We start from the raw sequence: 18,018 nt of genomic DNA, 5'->3' as shown, positions 1-18,018 counted from the left end.
TGTCACTGAGTTACATTATTTGAATTTTTTGTAAATAAGTATGTTAGCTATGATGAAAACATTTTATAAAATTGAGAGCAAGCAGCAGATTCCTTTTAAGAAAAACTAAATGTTGACCACTGAGTCCATTGCAGTCAAAGTATTTGAACTGTCCTGTTAAGACGTCTTGTCCGATATTTCTAACCAGCTGAAATAAATGGTATAAATATTTTGACAAGCATTTGACTTGTTGTTGCAGTTCATTTGGTGAGTTGTTGCAGATAACCTGGAGAGTTTACTGGGTTTACTTTTCTTTTTTTAATTTTTTTTTTTTTTTTACTGTTTCAGGGAATTGGCTCAAATCTAAACTTTACATTCACAGTAAAAAATAAAATAAAAAATTAACTATGATTGTGTCTTAACTGAACTTCAATGAAGTTATACATGAAAAGTTATACATCTTCCACATAAAATAAAACTGAAAAATCATGAGCCAGTTGTCTGGCCTATTAATTTCAGAATAGGGAACAGTGCACTCCAGAATTATACTGACATTTTGTTTACGACTTACCTACTAAGTCTACATGTGCTAAAGGAAGGAGGTGTGATTGTATGGCTCCAGCCAATTTGATGTAAATCCATTATGTGTAGTATAGGGTTTTTTTTTTACTATTTTTATAGTAGATTGGCTGTAGTTCAAGTATTTTCCGTGTGAAGTAATTGGTAGTTTCTACAACTATGCTTTCAGAGTAATTTCCCCAACACTGAAAACCAGCAACCTCACTGTGAACACAGTGTGCTCCAATTCCTGATACCGGTAAGAAAAAAACATAAACCTTGCTGTTATTCAATCACTGCAAATGTCATTACAGAACTGCTTAAAGTCTCTAAAAATCCAGTTCAATTTTCAAGCTGGTCTAGCTGGATATGAGCTGACCAGCCAGCATTACCAAACTGGTCATCACCAGCTACCAGCTGTTTCACAACAGAGCTGGTGAAACCGGGTCAAACTCTGGGTGCTAGTCTGAACTGGTCGACCAGCTAAACCATGTAGAGATGGGGGCTGCTCTATATCTGTTTCAAAACCTAGCTTGGGCCGTTTTTTGAAGAAAGGTGGAGATGCTCTCGATATTAGTTTCTTTTACGGCCATATAAAAAACACCATCAACAAAGAGGTGTGCCTTCTTCACAACTGCTGAAATGCATCCCCTGCCTCATTTGGTTATGCAGTAAATCTTCGCCCAGGCACTCTCAGAGTGAACCACTCTAGCTTGGCTCTGCAAGCCTTTATGCTGATGACTTCAAGTACTTAGAACACCCGCTGCTCAACTCCTATCTTATCCTTACATACCGGTCTGAACTCACTCCTACTGATGTTTTCACACAGTACATTTGATTCCTATGTTCTTATGAGTTGTGTGTACACAAGTTTGACTATTTTACTTTGCTGCCATTTAGCAGATGTTTTTATCCATTGTGATTCACGCATTTACTGTATATACACTCAGTAACTTTATTAGGTAGACCTGTACACCAGCTTGTTAATGCAAATATTTAAACAGCCAATCATGTGGCAGCAACTAAATGCATGAAAGCATGTAGATGTGATCAAGAGGTTAAGCTGTTTTTCAGACCAAATGTCAGAATGAAGAAGAAATTTGATCTGAGTGACTTTGACCGTGGAATGATTGTTGGTGCCAGACAGGGTGGTTTGAGTATCTCAGAAACTCCTGGGATTTTCACACAAAACAGTTTCTAGAGTTTGCAGAGAATAGTACAAAAAACAAAAAACATCGGGTGAGCAGTAGTTCTGTGGGCAGAAACAAGATAAGAGAGGTCAGTGGAGAATGGCCAGACTGGTCGAAGCTGACAGGAAGGTGACAGTAACGCAAATAACCACACATTACAACAGTGGCCTTCAGAACATTGCATCTCTGCACATTATATAATATACGTGTGTATGTATAACAAAAACTTCATGCATGGATTTAGCTCAGACTGAGCCCTTCACTATAGCTTAGACATTTCTGTTTCTCATCTTGGGTAAACCATCAGTGGACTACCTGCCCAAGTTGAGCACCTAGGTTCTTTATTACTCATAAGGGACCAGCAGGTTACCAGTTGTCATCTGTGAGAGATGTACCCCTCAGTGCTGGAGCATCCTCACGTTCTTACATTATTTCCTGGTCCTGCCTCCTGTCAAGGTAACAGATGAGTTTCATATTCCACAGTGATTCATGGTGGCTGTCTATTGTATGACCTCTCACAGTATGAATCTATAGCACACAATCTTTTGTTACATCAGGCCAGTAGGAGGAAGCACTCAGTAAAATGAACAGTCACATAGTGGGCTATGGGTGCGTCATCTTGTAGAAAGCAGTCACAATCTGAAAGCGAATGCATTGGATGGGCAGTCACACTTTGGCTGCCTGATTATCACACACCAACATAATACTATAGGCAGCTTAATGCCTGCTGATGTCTGTGCGGAAAATTCAAACTGATTGCTTGCAGCCTTCAAATCACTTTTGGCAGTTTCTGCTGAAACCCACTTCTGGGGCAGATGACCATAAACAGCTGACGGAAATAGTCAAAAGGAGAAATGGTGCACAGTGACAGCCGGGGGGCGCTCCCCCCATCTGCAGATGTTCATCCTGGGATCCTGCGGGCAGTGCAACCATGTGCAGCTGTGAGCGCCTCATTCTTTACCCAGGAGGCTGTGGGAACAAATGGTATGAAAAACAAGCAGTACGCTTCCTTACCTGCCAAAGGGAAAATCAACAACAGCACCTGAACCCCTGAGGCGAACATAGGGGAGATGGACTGGTTTCACCAAGCCACTAGGCATCAGACTTCAAACACGCCAACAAGGGTGTTCTGAGCTCTGGTGACATTGAGATTGGTCACCATTCATCATTGGGTGCTCCACTGCTTGAGTGATACATTAAGCATCACTTGACTCTTTTATATTGTTTAATTCAAGCATATTTTATTATCATCCTTATTATCATTATGATTGCATCAATATCACAACAGTATCTGAAGCGGAATAATCGCGATGAAGCAAACATGGTGGCAATTAAAAATGACTACCAGACTTCAGGGTGTTATCTGCTGCACATGTCTGTTAAATGTTCAAATCAAATGTAAAATGGCTTGTCAGCTGTGGCATTTCTCAAATAATTTAAAAAAATTGTGAACTGCAGGAACAGTCCTTTGTCAAACAGCAATGCACAGCGTTTAAGCTGACAACTTATTTTTAAAGAGTGATGTTAAAATTCAAGGGTTTTGCAGATAAAAAATGTTGTGATATGAAGTGCAGGGGCCCCAGATACCAAAATTTCAGTATGTGGCAGAGCTCAGTCTGTAAAGGAAAGGAAAGTGTTGTGTCCCTGCACGGGTTACCTAATCAGCTGCAGGTTTAAAAGTCTGCTTATTTCCACAGTGGGTGTTGAGACTGGGAATCTTCCACAACATGAACAAGGGACGCAGATAGAGCGAGAGAAAAACACGGCTGAAAAAGTTTATTTTTACTTTGTTGTGTTATTTTAAGATTTTAGCCAGCACCCTTGAAGGATGAAAAGTGAAGGTTTTGTTTGTTGGTTTAAAATACCTCTTCTCACTCTCACACATAAATAAAATGCCTCTGAAAACCATATTTATCATATCTCCCTGTGTCCAGCTATTCTGTCAATCCCAGGGGTGTCACACGGCATATGACACAATGTTATTCAGAGTTTTAAGTTGTTCAAATAAGAGAAAGAAACAAACAAAAGATCTGGAAAGAGTACAGGGATACACTGAGAAAATTATAACAGTTTAACACTGGACACATGGAGCTGATTATGATACCTTTGTCAAGATAACTATTCTTTTATTGGACTTTGGTTAAGCCGAGAAGACTTTGGTTAAGCCAAATAAAATACAGGGTGTTATATGGGCAGTGGGGGCGAATCAGAACTTGAATACCATACTTGGAAATGCACAGATGTGGTGCACACTCAGTGAGAACTTTATTAGGTATGTATTAGACTTATTTTTTAGACTTCTACTGCTGTCACCTATCCACTTGGAGTTATGATGCATTTTGTGTACAGAGATGCTCTTCTGCATACCACTGTTGTAATGTGTGATTATTTGTGTTACTGTCACCTTCCTGTCAGCTTTGACCAGTCTGCCAATTCTCCTCTGACATCTCTCATAACAAGGTGTTTCTGTCTGCAGTATGAAACTCATCTGTTACCTTGACAGGAGGCAGGACCAGGAAATAATGTAAGAACGTGAGGATGCTCCAGCACTGAGGGGTACATCTCTCACAGATGACAACTGGTAACCTGCTGGTCCCTTATGAGCAATAAAGAACCTAGTCGCTCAACTTGGGCAGGTAGTCCACTGATGGTTTACCCAAGATGAGAAACAGAAATGTCTAAGCTATAGTGAAGGGCTCAGTCTGAGCTAAATCCATGCATGAAGTTTTTGTTATACATACACACGTATATTATATAATGCGCAAGATACAATGTTCAGATGTGCTCTTCTGAAGGCCACTGTTGTAATGTGTGGTTATTTGCGTTACTGTCACCTTCCTGTCAGCTTCGACCAGTCTGGCCATGCTCCACTGACCTCTCTTATCTTGTTTCTGCCCACAGAACTACTGCTCACTCGATGTTTTTTGTTTTTTTGTACTATTCTCTGCAAACTCTGGAGACTCTTTTGTGCCTGAAAATCCCAGGATATTAGCAGTTCCTGAGATACTCAAACCACCCTGTCTGCCACCAACAATCATTCCATGGTCAAAGTCATTCAGATCACATTTTTTTCCGATTTTGATGGTTGCTGTGAACATTAACTGGAACTCCTGACCTGTATCTACATTATTGTATGCATTGCACTGCTGCCACACAATTGGCTGATTAGATAATCGCATGAATAAATAGTGCTCGGTGAGTGTATACAGATTTTCTTTTTTTTTAAGCTGAGCAATGATATTCAGAGGATCAGGGCCACGACAGGCCTTTTTGGAGGCATGTTCTCAGAATAAAAAGGGCACTTATGTTCATTTTTAATTGCTACAGCCAAAAGGGCACTTTTCCTGTTTCAGGACAGGGGTAATATGTTGCTGTCTAACTGTGCTGGTGCCAGGAAAAATATTCATAAGATGAGATAATTGAACTTTAAATGGGTAAGTCTTGCGCACATGGAAAATTTACATTTTAATTTCTGGTAACATTAACAGATGTCTTTCTTAATAATATAATGTCAGAATCCTCCCCTCCCCAGTTCTGTATCCAGATACAGATCATTTTGTTGGTTGAACAGACACAGACAGAGTTGTCCCAGCACTCCTCTGATGAGTCCTGATTTATACAAATACTATATTAATTATTACTATACTTTGTATATTATTGATTTAATTAGAATGAGTGACAACCTCAACAGACGCTCTGCAGTCTCGTTCCTTATACAGTACATTTTATTCATATTTACAAATACCCAGCACTACAATATGACAGCATCTAAAAATATAAAATCTAGCAGCAGCAGAATCACGGCTAAGGTTTCAACTGCTTTCCCTGTTCAGTGCAGGTGGGTAGAGTAAGGCTTTCTCATCTGTTGAAGAAGGCGCATTCATGAATATCAAAAATGTACAAACTAAATGCTGAATAAAATGTACAGTACTGTGCAGAAGTCTTAGGCACTCTAGGCTTTATTATATTATATGTTTATTTTTTTGTGTGTGTTAGTATAAAATAACACATTTGAGATTTCCAACTATTAATTTTAAGAAGTTACGTATTACTGTAAGCAATTGACTACTTTTTACATAAAAACTTGCTCAAGGCTCTCTGAGATCAGAAGCAAGGAGCCAACCAAAGTCTGCAGAAGAACAAGTTCTCCAACATGCTTGGAACAACCTTCCTGCTGATTGGACAGCGTTGGCTATCTCAGAGAAGTGATGCAGTTTTAACGCCAAAGGGTGGATTCAGTTTTTAACTATTCTGACTAAAATGTATAGTATGTTTATTTAGAACCTTTCATTGAATCATTTTTTAACAAATCTTATCTGTACAGAATGTCATACAGGTGCACAGTACTGTATGTCTACACTAAAAAGAGGAGCACTTATAGTGTATTAGGTTATGTTATCAAAGCATTGCTAAATAGAATAGCATACATGTTGTTAGGCATATAAAGCACCCCTAAGGTGTAATGCAGTGTGAACTGGGTGACAACAAACTCAGCTCCTGTTTATTTCTGAATAATGGAGGACTCTACTGGGGTGTAATGCAATAAGGAAAATTGCCCCACAATATACCAGTTGGACTGGCAATGAAGAGTTATTTACTGTAGGGACCTTTGGGAAATGATTGTGGTCCATCTACATAATGCCTCCCATTATGAAGAAGAGCTCTGGCATGCTGCTGTTGTGACCAGTGCAGAGTCATCTGTTCATTTTGAATGACTTCTCCTCCTCCACAAGCGTTTGCTGTCCTTTGAAGCATATGACATTTCTTTCACACTCTAGTCAGGATCACTCAAAAGTTTGAGGAACACAATTCATATGCAGCTCAACAGGCAACCCCTGGGTGCCCAATTGACCAGCATGGATGGAACTGCCTATTATGTACCCAATGGGCACTCCGGACCACTGGAACAATTCAGATTCTAAACCAGACCATGGGGCCTATCCAACCATTGGAACACTGCCTTAACAGATACTAGACCCCAGGGTCTATCCAACCACTGCAACAGTGCCTTAACAGATACTAGACTGTAGAGTCCATCCACACACTTGAGAAGTCCCTCTAGTCGCTATTTTTGTTTTTCTGGGATGATGGGTATTGGGTGGTGTTACTGCATTGTAGTGCAGCCAGAATAGACAGAAAATCACATTTTTGGCCCCCGTTCTAAAGACACCCATTACCGCAAATCACAAGGTAGCAGAGCAGCTGACATGCTGGATTCTGACTGGAGAAAAAATGAAGATGGCCACCCACAGCTGCACACATGATCAGATCAGTTAATAAAGCTTACATTCCATTATCTCATGCCCCAGATGCAGAAAAAGCCAATTTCACAGGCTGTCATGTGGCATCTTGCTTTCGCTCCGTGCTGCTGTCACCAGTAACAGTAGGGTTTCAGGAAAATATAAATGAGCCCCCATGAATATTTTCACAAATTGTATTGAATCTATCTATTTGATTCAGTTACAAATCAACAAAATCCATATAAATCCATTGCACAAAAATGATTTTATACACAATACAAGCCCCATTAACACTGATGAGGACATGATAAACAGAATCAGAGATCTGCGGCACTGTGTATATCTAGAGTTCAGTACGGGTTCAGGGTCACGTCGTCAATACAATTTTTTACAAATGTGTCCTCATAAATAAAATCATGAAATGTGTTAACTGGTACAAGGATGGTAAAGTCAGTGCCAACTGGGAAAGCCAAGAAAGAAGAATTCAACTGATACCGATTTGTTCTGGGTAAAAACACCTGGGAATTTATTTTTAGCTGCCCATTAATAATACAAATAAAATTTGAAGGGCAACAACCCCTTTAGGTCTATGCCTCTGGCCAGACCTTATTGAAAAAGGAAGGCCATCTACTATGTGAAAATATGATTTGGAGCAAAGCAAGGGACAACTGCTATAGCCAGAATGCTAAATATAATTGGGGGCCAAGCAGCAAAGCTGTTTCTACCTTTAGTCATCATCATCATCTTTTTTTCTGGCTAGAGTGTCTATGGCAGCCCCTAGAACCATGTGGTAATTAAATACATTTTTGGCACACTGCTTGGAGACAGTCTCATGATTCTTTTCACCAAGATTCATGTCTCCAACTCGAGTGCTCTAGCACCAACAAAGGGTCAAACTTGGAGGTACATTTATGCATGTACGTTTTGAGCCATAAAAATTAGGTACCGTTGGATTCCTGCAGCTGGATTCCTGATGATTGGTTCAACACACCATTTGACGTCAATTTCCACCATATTGGATTTTCAAAAGAAGTTTCCTAAAAAATTCACTGGCCACAAATTTTGTCCCGTCTTCACCAAATTTGTCAAAAATGAGACCAAGCCCTGCTTGCAGGTTTAATTATTATATAAGATTTTGTCAGCATTTTGAAATAAATATATGTAAATGTTAATGGCGATGTATTTCTGTGTGTATAAATGGGAAATTCTGACCTATGCAGGATTGTATTTCTGGGTATCTTCATAGGAAATCCTAATATTTGCTGAACATTTTAAAGAGTGACTATTCTGTCTGTAATGTTGTTTTCGGTCACAAGGTCATCCAGTCTTTGTGAGCTGAGAATGGCAGTGTAGCAAACACTGAGATGTTGAAGTAACATACAGTATATAGGCCCAGATTCATTCAGTTTTTGGTTTTTCACTGACAAATGATAGCAAGATTAATTTACCTACATAAGCTTACTACGCATTGCTCCTGACAAGGTGATTGGTACCTTGCATGGCAGCTTATTGCTGTTGGTGTGTAAGTGTGTGTGTGAACGGGTCACTGAGAGGCATCAATTGTAAAGCGCTTTGGATAAAAGCACCATATAAATGCAGTCCATTTACTTTGGTAATTTGCCGACTGCTGAATGAACCAAACTGCTGGTCATTCTTTTGCGAAAATAATGATTCAATGCAGGCCATGTCGTGCAATCAATTCTACTAACCAGGGTAGGATAATGTTATTATGGGAAAGTTACAATGGGTATGCTGTTGATGGGAGGTGACAAGTAATATAAATCATTCCAGTATGTCCCAATTGACCCTATTTTAATTTTAGGGTCTACATTAAGCTTGGACATTGAATGACTAAGAGCAATTTTTAATGAAGAATTCATTATTGTAACATCTTGTCACCTATTTCTGATTAATTCACTCAGTGAAATTTGCATACTGTTTGTGGTTAATGGGTCTGCTTTGGCTTTTATATGTACTTCTTCACAAAGTTTAAAAAGTTTTTATAAGATTATTACGGATTTTCACTGGTGTCACCCTAACACTTTCTCACATCACATTTCAAATAAAACTTTATTTCAAAATTAGGTTAACCAGAGCCCTGTTAGCCAGTACAATTACAGGTTTACATCTATAGCAAGATGTAATATTTATATTAATTCTGCTATTGCTAAAATTCTCAACAATATTCCTAAACTGTCCGTCACATGAATATGACACATTATACCTTGTTGGAAAGGGTAAGAAGGGTAGGGTAATGAAATAACCTAGTAATGCATGTATGCAACAATAATAAGTAGTTCAAGATGGCATTTGCTTCGGTATAGTCATAGTCATAGTCATAGTTTATAGTCAACAGTCTTAGCTTCATAACCAGGTGGGATATTTGGTTCCATAAATACATCTGTATCGAATAATTAGCAAACCAATTTGTATTTCAACCAAATCAGAAATATGTCAGCCAGACGTGGAATAAAAGAGAGCTAAAAAAAAAAGCTATATGTTTATTCATGCAACTTCTGAATTGTATATTTTTGTTCTTATATTGGAACATTACTTTTTGACGTAGTTTGTTTTGTTGTTTACTCAAGAGTCAGGGGGGACAAATGGTGAAAATGCAGCTGTCATGGCCTGATGATATTTTTTTGGCATGCCGTAATCCCCAGGATCCCAATGATTATTATCGGGAATCCATGAGCAATCAGATTGAGCTCAAAAGGCCTTTTCCCCAGACCTGAATTACATGTAAAGGTGTATAATCTCTAGACCATAAGAATAAATATAATAAAATAAGATGGCTTTTATCTGCCGCTTGTAAGGCACCTTAGATGTCATCTTCACTTCATGAAAGTATACATTGTCAACGGGCAATAAAGACACCTCCACTTAAGGCAGTGTTTGTGATCTTGCCACACCACATAGAGGTCCCCACAGAGATTATATATACTGTAGGTATAGGCCTTTCTGAACCAAAACAATCTTTACATAATGTGAAATCCTCTTATAACTGCAGCAATGCTGAAAATTGTTAATATTAAAAAGATGTGTTCCCTCACCTCAGAACAATACTGCTGGAGTCAAAATTCAATAAAGCTCCAGGCCAAACAATTACTTGAAGTTTGGTGGGGTTGATATGCTTAGTATTGCATGTCCAATCGGATGCACCCAGTGATGTCAATTACCGTATGATAAATCACATTTACTTGAGGCAAAGTGTAACTCTGTCTACCAGGAAACCGCCACCATACTGATGTGGCACCAGATTAACCCTGTTTTCATCAGATTATAAAGCCTTTTCCCTTTATGCAGCTTGGCAGTTTGGATTGAAACTGCAGCCTACATACCAAATTTTTTTTATTGAATTTTTCTTGACTTCTTCATGATTCCTGATTTGAGGTTGAGCGAAATTATTATTAAATTAAAATTATTCTGTGCTGTGGGAAAAAGGTAATGGGTTGGGTTGAATTTGTTTTTAATTATGTATTTTCCTTTAGGGCAACATAAACTAAAGCCTATTTTCTGCAATCACAGTTCACTAAAGTTAAAATGGAAGTCAGTCGAACATAACTATGACTCTTTTAGACTCTTTTATGACATGAGGCAAAATATCCGCTGCTGTGCTTCTAAATAATTCCCTGCAAACACCAAGGGGCTCTTAGTTTTCTGCTAAGCAGCAAATGTGTGATTGGCAATGGTATGGATTGCATCTGTGGATAGAGATTTCAATGAGCAGCTTCCAGTCTGTCAATATTTTTATCTTCATACAGTACAATTTATCTGCTAAATTGATGACATCGTTTGCTTTGTTGTGGGGATATGAGCCAAGAGACAGATTTCTTTACTGTTGTGGCATTACTAGCATAACACAGTGAATGATGTGTTTTTTTTGTGATCAAATGTTTTTATAACAAAAAGTATTTTCCCCTTAAAACATCCCCTTAAATGCTCACTTCTTAGAACAAAAATACATTGACTAATTAAATACTTAAATCTTTCGCTGAATAATAAAAAAGATGAATTAGATTAATTGAGATAAAGTCAGAGGTTGTAGTGCAAAATGGATAACAAAATCAAAATGAATGATATCATTCCATATCATTACATTTAGGCCTAATTATTATGGTTTATGATATGCAATAACAAATGTTTTTGTCAACTTGGGAAATGTTTCTGTTTGTTTGTGAGATAAGCTTTGGCCAAGAACATTTACCAAACAGTTTTGGAATGTAAGCATTGGGCCTCATGCCAGAAGCACTCGCATGAGCAAATTTGTTCTTAAATTGCTTAAAGGCAGACAATGCAGGTTCTAGTTCCTGCGTTTTCATACAATATAAAGTCTATGCCCCATCCTCAACCACGCTCTCCGTTGCAGGCGACCTTGATAGCAATGAATTAAGAAACCGTGATCTAATATGATTTGTAAAACATCAGCAGTAGTAGTTGCTTTCCACACAGGTAATTTAGCTAGCTAGTTAACTGATATTCCTTGTGTTTGTATTTAATTAGAATCTGCCAATTCTGTAACATTGGCACACATGCTCACAAACGCATTAATTTATTGTCCCTTTTATTTTTATCAGACATCAATTATTCTGAAAGTCTGGGAGCATTTTGGATGGAGGCATGAGCTCCCTGCCCAGGGGAGGGAATATGCTGGTAGAATCTCCCAAAAGTATGAACAGTAACGTCAGTACTGTGCAGTGGGACCCAGCTGTCATGGCCAGCCAGCTGACATACAGAACTGAATTTAGTTCATTTATAGTGTGGCAGCTAATTAACGTTACTGAAGCTGGCCAGCCACTTTAGGCACCAAGGCTAATCTCTCGTAAACCTATCACTCACAACTGTAGTAGCCAATCAAGGTATGTTCAGTGTATTGGACACATGCTTTTCAGATGCAACATGGAAATAAGAAAGGCCCATGACCAGAAGAGGCCCGAGATGTTTTTAGACTGACAAATACAAGTAGACAAACAAGGTATTGGGCAAAAGTGAACACAGACACAGGCTGCTAGTGTATCATAGTAATAACAGGTATCTTGCAAAAAAATATATACATATGTTTTCTTCTCAACTTGCATGGAATACCCTAAAAACAAATGTTTGTTAGCTATGCGAGTACAGGGAAGGAAGGTCCAGTAGTCTTCCACTCTACACTGAAAATAAAATCCCAATCTAGTACTGACTTTCATTTTAGATGACATTGCACTGCTAAGCTCATATGAAACTCTACACATGTAGTTGGATCCATGAACACACTCTATTTTAGTCATTCATTTCCTTTCAAGGCAGACTCCTGCTTCCTCACAAGGGACGCTGACATCAGACTGGGGCAAATTTGCCATTGCGCTTGTCATCTTAAGGATGATTTAGAGAAACGATTTAGAGAAAGATTTCAGATAACACAAGACATGACTGGAACATTGACAGTTAAGCCGGATGTGGCAGAAGCTATTTTAAACTGTTTATTCAAACCTTTCATTGCCCTATCTTTTAAAAAGATTTTGTGCTGGAATAAAATATAAGATAAGATAATATAATAGAAGTAATCATTTGTGACTTATTGCTTCTAATTCCTGACATTTTCTTCACCGCCCTCCTTTAGTGTCCTGCGCTCACACAAATCTATTTTGACTAATTCTCATTGACAAGGTATTTCAATGTTTTTCTTCCCCTATAGAGTTGGCACAAGCCATTAGCAAAATTAGTTCCCTCATCAGGCAAGGAAAGCTGTGATTCTTTAGCTTATTGAGAAATTGGATTTATGACGCATTATGTGTCTTAAAACACTTTATTTTTCTTCCAGAGGGAGTCTTACCACTACATCTCATTTACATCAAATCTGTGGATTTTTTTTTTTTTTCAAAATCCCTGTATATAGGGCGTAGTTCTGGAAATTGACCACTTATTGTCATCCTGATTATTCCATTAGCAGGCAGTCTATATGGAGTTCTATTTTTTACTTCTATGGGCTGGGTGACATGGTGATTTGGCTTCACCCTCATCACTGGAAGCACTTTGAGCATCTAGAAAAGTGTTATATAAATGTAATGACCGATCTATCTATCAATGAATTTGGACAAGCTATGCGCTCCTGAAAATAGGTGTTATTATTTGGAGCTTCATAGGAAACACTTGAGGAATAAATAACTAATTTTCATGTTTGTTAAGTACAGATTGAACCCTTTGTATCTGACAGTATGACAAGAAATGATAGATTGGACAATACAATAACAAAACACCCTCAGCAAAACAGTTTTTTTTGGCTTGTGTCCATAAAGGAACCCTTTTCAGTTCTTAATCGAAGTGCAAATAATCCCAGACAAAGAATAATTATACCCAACAAAGAACCCTTGAACTACATGGGGTCCCTTTCAGAACTGAGTGTACTGACAGTGTGTACAGACAATTCAATGATGTGTACAGAATATATTTGTCCTGGCATTAGAAAGCCACAGCACCGTTACACCGGGGGTGGAGGGTTCTATTGTACTGTCCACCTATGGTTCACACCACAGTATGGTTACATATTGATGCATATTCATTCTGATATGTTCTGTACTTGGCACATGGAATGTATTAACAGACATTTTGGAATTTTCAGTCACACTTCCTGCTTAACACTTTTAACATGATGGAAAAATGCATATTAATTATATTTTGCTATATTTCAGTGAGAGGATCTGTCATGTTCAGTGTCATTTGAAGGCCTTTGTTTTAATTTTCAGTTTTTATTCGGTACATCCAAAACATGTACTGTACTTAACCCTAAACAAATAAACCCTGTCCAATGAACAGTTATCTGTACTGTATTGTACTGTACATGTGCATTCAGTTCAGAATGAATGGCACAGTCCTACTCCCAGGGTCTTTATCCCAGACACCCTGGAATAGAGGGCGCTCCTTTCATTACCTGTGTGAGTGCTTAGCTTTCACCTTTCATACATAAAGGACCTGTTCTCCTTGCAAAAAAAAACATCCGCTTTTCCCCAAAGTGCATCAGTGCACACCTCTAGCTCCAAAACCCGCCATCAACTTTGGCACATTAAATTGCCCTTCTCCTCATGGAGGTTGAGGTCTGGTCGGACCTCCTTGCAAACTCATTGAAAACCCATTGGTATGGCAGATCCAGACTGACTAGTAAGCAACAAGCAGGAACGGACTTAGATTCCTTTGTGAAACAGCATAACATAACCAGACTGACTTAATGAATGTTCCGGCTTCTTGGCTACAGTAGAGAACTTGATTATTCAATGCTTTCCAATCCCTAAATACATTGTTTTGGTTCCCTTTTTATTTCATGTTTTGGATAATAAAAGGCAGAATCGGTCAGACTACAGCTCAAGTAATGTTTTACTGTGGTGAAAACATGATAGCACAAATTTAACCTGCAACAAAAGTTTCTGCATTCATGGAAAAATCAGATGAGCTTTTTCTATAACAAAATATGTCAGGCTACTTACAGAAGAGTTATATAGTCTCTATCTAGTTATGAAAGGCGTGATAAATTAAAAATAATTTGTTCAGCACTTCAGCCGGCAATGATTAGTCTACTTTTTCAGCATGGAATTTAATTTAGTGCACCACCAGTGCGTCACCTCACCTCATCAGCACATCATATCAGCCATGTTGTTGTTTGCCATTGGGCCAATGCTCATGAGTTCATTCAGTAACGCTTTATTTTACAGCCCGTTAATTACCTAATATTTACTTAGGAAATACACAGCCACTTGTGTAATTACTAGATACCTACTTTGATTTCAGAAGTACTATGAAACAAAGTCAGTATTTACCACTTGTTAAATACTAGGAAAATGAATTTTCCAGCCCATTTCAGTGTTCTTACCTCTGAAATCAAATTATTACAGACAAGTAGCTGGTATTACGGTACATTGCATACCTATAAAATGACTCATTTGTAAATGGTGAAAAGGACAATGCTGAGGTATAACTATTAACTCAGCAGTGGGTCTGCATTTATTTTATTTGTTTGAAGGTTTATATATTTATTTTGTATCTCAGTAAAAGGAGTTTTCAATCATTCAGTGTTGTATTGTTCCTTTCATATTCTTGTCTTCTCAGAGGAACGAGCCCCCACCGCCTGGCCTTCAGAAGGGTGTAAGGAGCTTCATCTATCACAGGCGTATGAAAGCCATCGATGTCTCCGTCATGAGGCTCAGAATGAGATCTTTATGCGCAGCTTATCCCCGCGACCTTTCGCTCTTATATGATCAATGTCTGTGGGGAGCAGGCATCACTCACACAGGCCCACACTAAGCCACCATTGTATATTTTGGCTTTGAGAGAAAAAATTGACGGGCTGCTCATGGATTTCCCAACTGCGACCTGGCTGTTGAAGCGTCGGTGACGTTTGTTGGAAAAGACGGAACGGCATCTGCGCGTGTGTGTGTTCGTGTGCGTGTGTGTGCGCGCATAGTATGGGCAATTTGTACATGCGTGTGTGTGTGTGTGTGTATATGTCCAGCATCATGGTGTTCTTTCAACACTTTTTATTCTTGCATTCTGCATATTGAAAGTAAATAAGGTAAAGCTGGTTTCATATGCCAATCATGGCTTCAGTAAGCTGACAGCATAAATGATGTGAACAAAGTGATGTGAACACCCTTATCTTTTTGCTCAGACCCTAGAGGTACGTATCTCCATATCCATTGTGTTGCTGACTCTGTGATTCTCTGTGCAAATGCAAATGTTTTTTTTTAAAAATTTTGTATTTAGGCGTTGCACTTGGATAAACATCTACACACAATAGCCATAGAAGATTGTCATCTCTGAGGAGAAAATAACAGAGCTGTCATGCGCCCATCAAATTCTTCTTCCAGGTTCCAGTTATTCTGTGTAAATCACTGTAATTTTTTCTTCTAATGGTCCATGGGCACCCCAAGGCAGAATCCTAACAATTTCATCTACAAAATCATCTCCTGGCTCTGTTAGTCTTTCATGTAGTTGGTGGCACGTCCATTTTCAGAAAACTAAAATGTTTGGGAACTAATCCTGACAAAACTTTTCAAAAGCAGTGAGAAAATGCAGAGTACAATATCTCTCTAACAGTATGGGTTGAAAATAATTCCTCACATATTCTTTGAACATTCATCAACAAGCATCAATGTACATTGGTACAAGCAGGTGCAAGTTCTCAACATGGTTTATGGATTGGTAAATACAATTTCTGCATTTAAAAGGAATTTGTAAGATTATTGGAGCGTTAATACCTGTTAATGCTTCAGTTAAGAACATTCTATTCACATATTTTTGATCTTACACATTAAAGGGGCAGCCTGTAGCGTAGTGGTTAAGTTACGTGACTGGGACCCGCAAGGTCGGCGATTCGATCCCCAGTGTAGCCACAATAAGCACAGCCGTTGGGCGCTTGAGCAAGGCCCTCAACCCTGCATTGCTCCAGGGGAGGATTGTTTCTTGCTTAGTATAATCAACTGTACGTTGTTCTGGATAACAGCGTCTGCCAAATGCCATTAATGTAAAGTAATGGGCTTCCGCACAGGAGTGGTTCAGGTAATGAAGCGCAGGTACAGCATTGCCAGCAGGAGAGATGAATGTATGTCCAATCACTGCTGGATGTGCTGTGCTCCACCGTGCACTGTGATGGGCTGGAAGGACAGAAGCCTTTCAGTGTTTCCAGCTAAAACTGCACACCCCTGACAATGAGAATTCACAGCTCGCATAACAGATGCATTAGCGACAGATAAATAATTAACTTTTTTATCAGAAGCCAGGTGCTATTATGTATTATGCAATGCCCCCTCTCCCTATATACAGTAAGCTATCACATTCTCTTTTGTGACTTATTCTTAGCATGCTTAATGTATGTACAACCCTGGTAAAAATGATGGAATCAGCACACTTAGAGGATATTCATCCAGATTTTTTACTTCATAGCAAATTAAGAAATCAGAAATCTGACAAAAATAAATAAATTTGTTTAACAGCTGAACATTCTGGCTTGGTGAAACATAGCTCAAATAAATTAAATGCATTTATTTTAATTAATAGGATATTTTTTTCCAGATCAAGTAGAGGAAAAAAAATGGAATCACTCAATGTTGAGGAAACAAATGTGGAATCATCAACCAAAAAAATCACAATTAGTACTTTGCTGCCCCTCCTTGGGCTTTATGATGGCCTGAATTCTTTGAGGCATGGACTGCATTAATGAAAAACAATATTCTCCATCAAGCTTTCCACCAACTTTCTCAAATAGCGGTTGACAGATCAGCTTTGCAGAATGGAGTCTTGTCATGGACCATTATTTTATTCCACCATAAATTTTCTATCGGATTAAGATCCAGACTGTTTTCTGGCCATGTCATTGAGTTGATATGCCTTTGCTGAAGAAAAGCTTTAACACTCTTTGCTCTGTGGCAAGATGTATTGTCATCCTCACCACCAAACCTACAGTAAATACACCTGTGCATTGACAGTTGAGGTAATGATTGGCATCTCCCCTGGTCCTTTACCTGACATGTATGTTTCATTGGATCCGCACCAGACAAAAGTTCCAGCATCATCGCCTTGGCCAATGCAGATTCATGATTCATCACTGAATATCACTTTCATCCAATCATCCACACTGTTAGTGCTGGTTTTTGTTTGGCTTTTCTGTATGTAAATCCCATTTCATTCAGCCGATTTCTAACGGTTCTGTCACAAACATTGAGTCCTGTTTCTGCCCATTTGGTTTTCATTTGTTTTATGGTGCATTTTCTATTTTCAAGGCATATTGCTTTGAGTTTTCTATCCAGGCACTTTGACATCTTCCGTGTTCTACCTATATGTTTTCCTTTTATAACCTTCCCATTCTGTTTGTAATTGCACCAAATTTTAGACACAGCTAACTCGGAACAACCAACATCTTTGACCACACTCCGTGTTGGATTTCCTTCTTCATAAGAAGGAATTTCATAATCCTTTTCATTGTTTCAATTGACAGCTCTCTTCTTGGAGCCATATATTATAATAGTACCTCACCTGTTCTCGCTGTCTTGAACCAAAATGCATAAAATTGAAATTAAAAAAGG

Source organism: Conger conger, chromosome 9, assembly GCF_963514075.1.
Source record: "Conger conger chromosome 9, fConCon1.1, whole genome shotgun sequence".
Classification (NCBI taxonomy): domain Eukaryota; kingdom Metazoa; phylum Chordata; class Actinopteri; order Anguilliformes; family Congridae; genus Conger; species Conger conger.
This window is presented reverse-complemented; position numbering follows the sequence as displayed.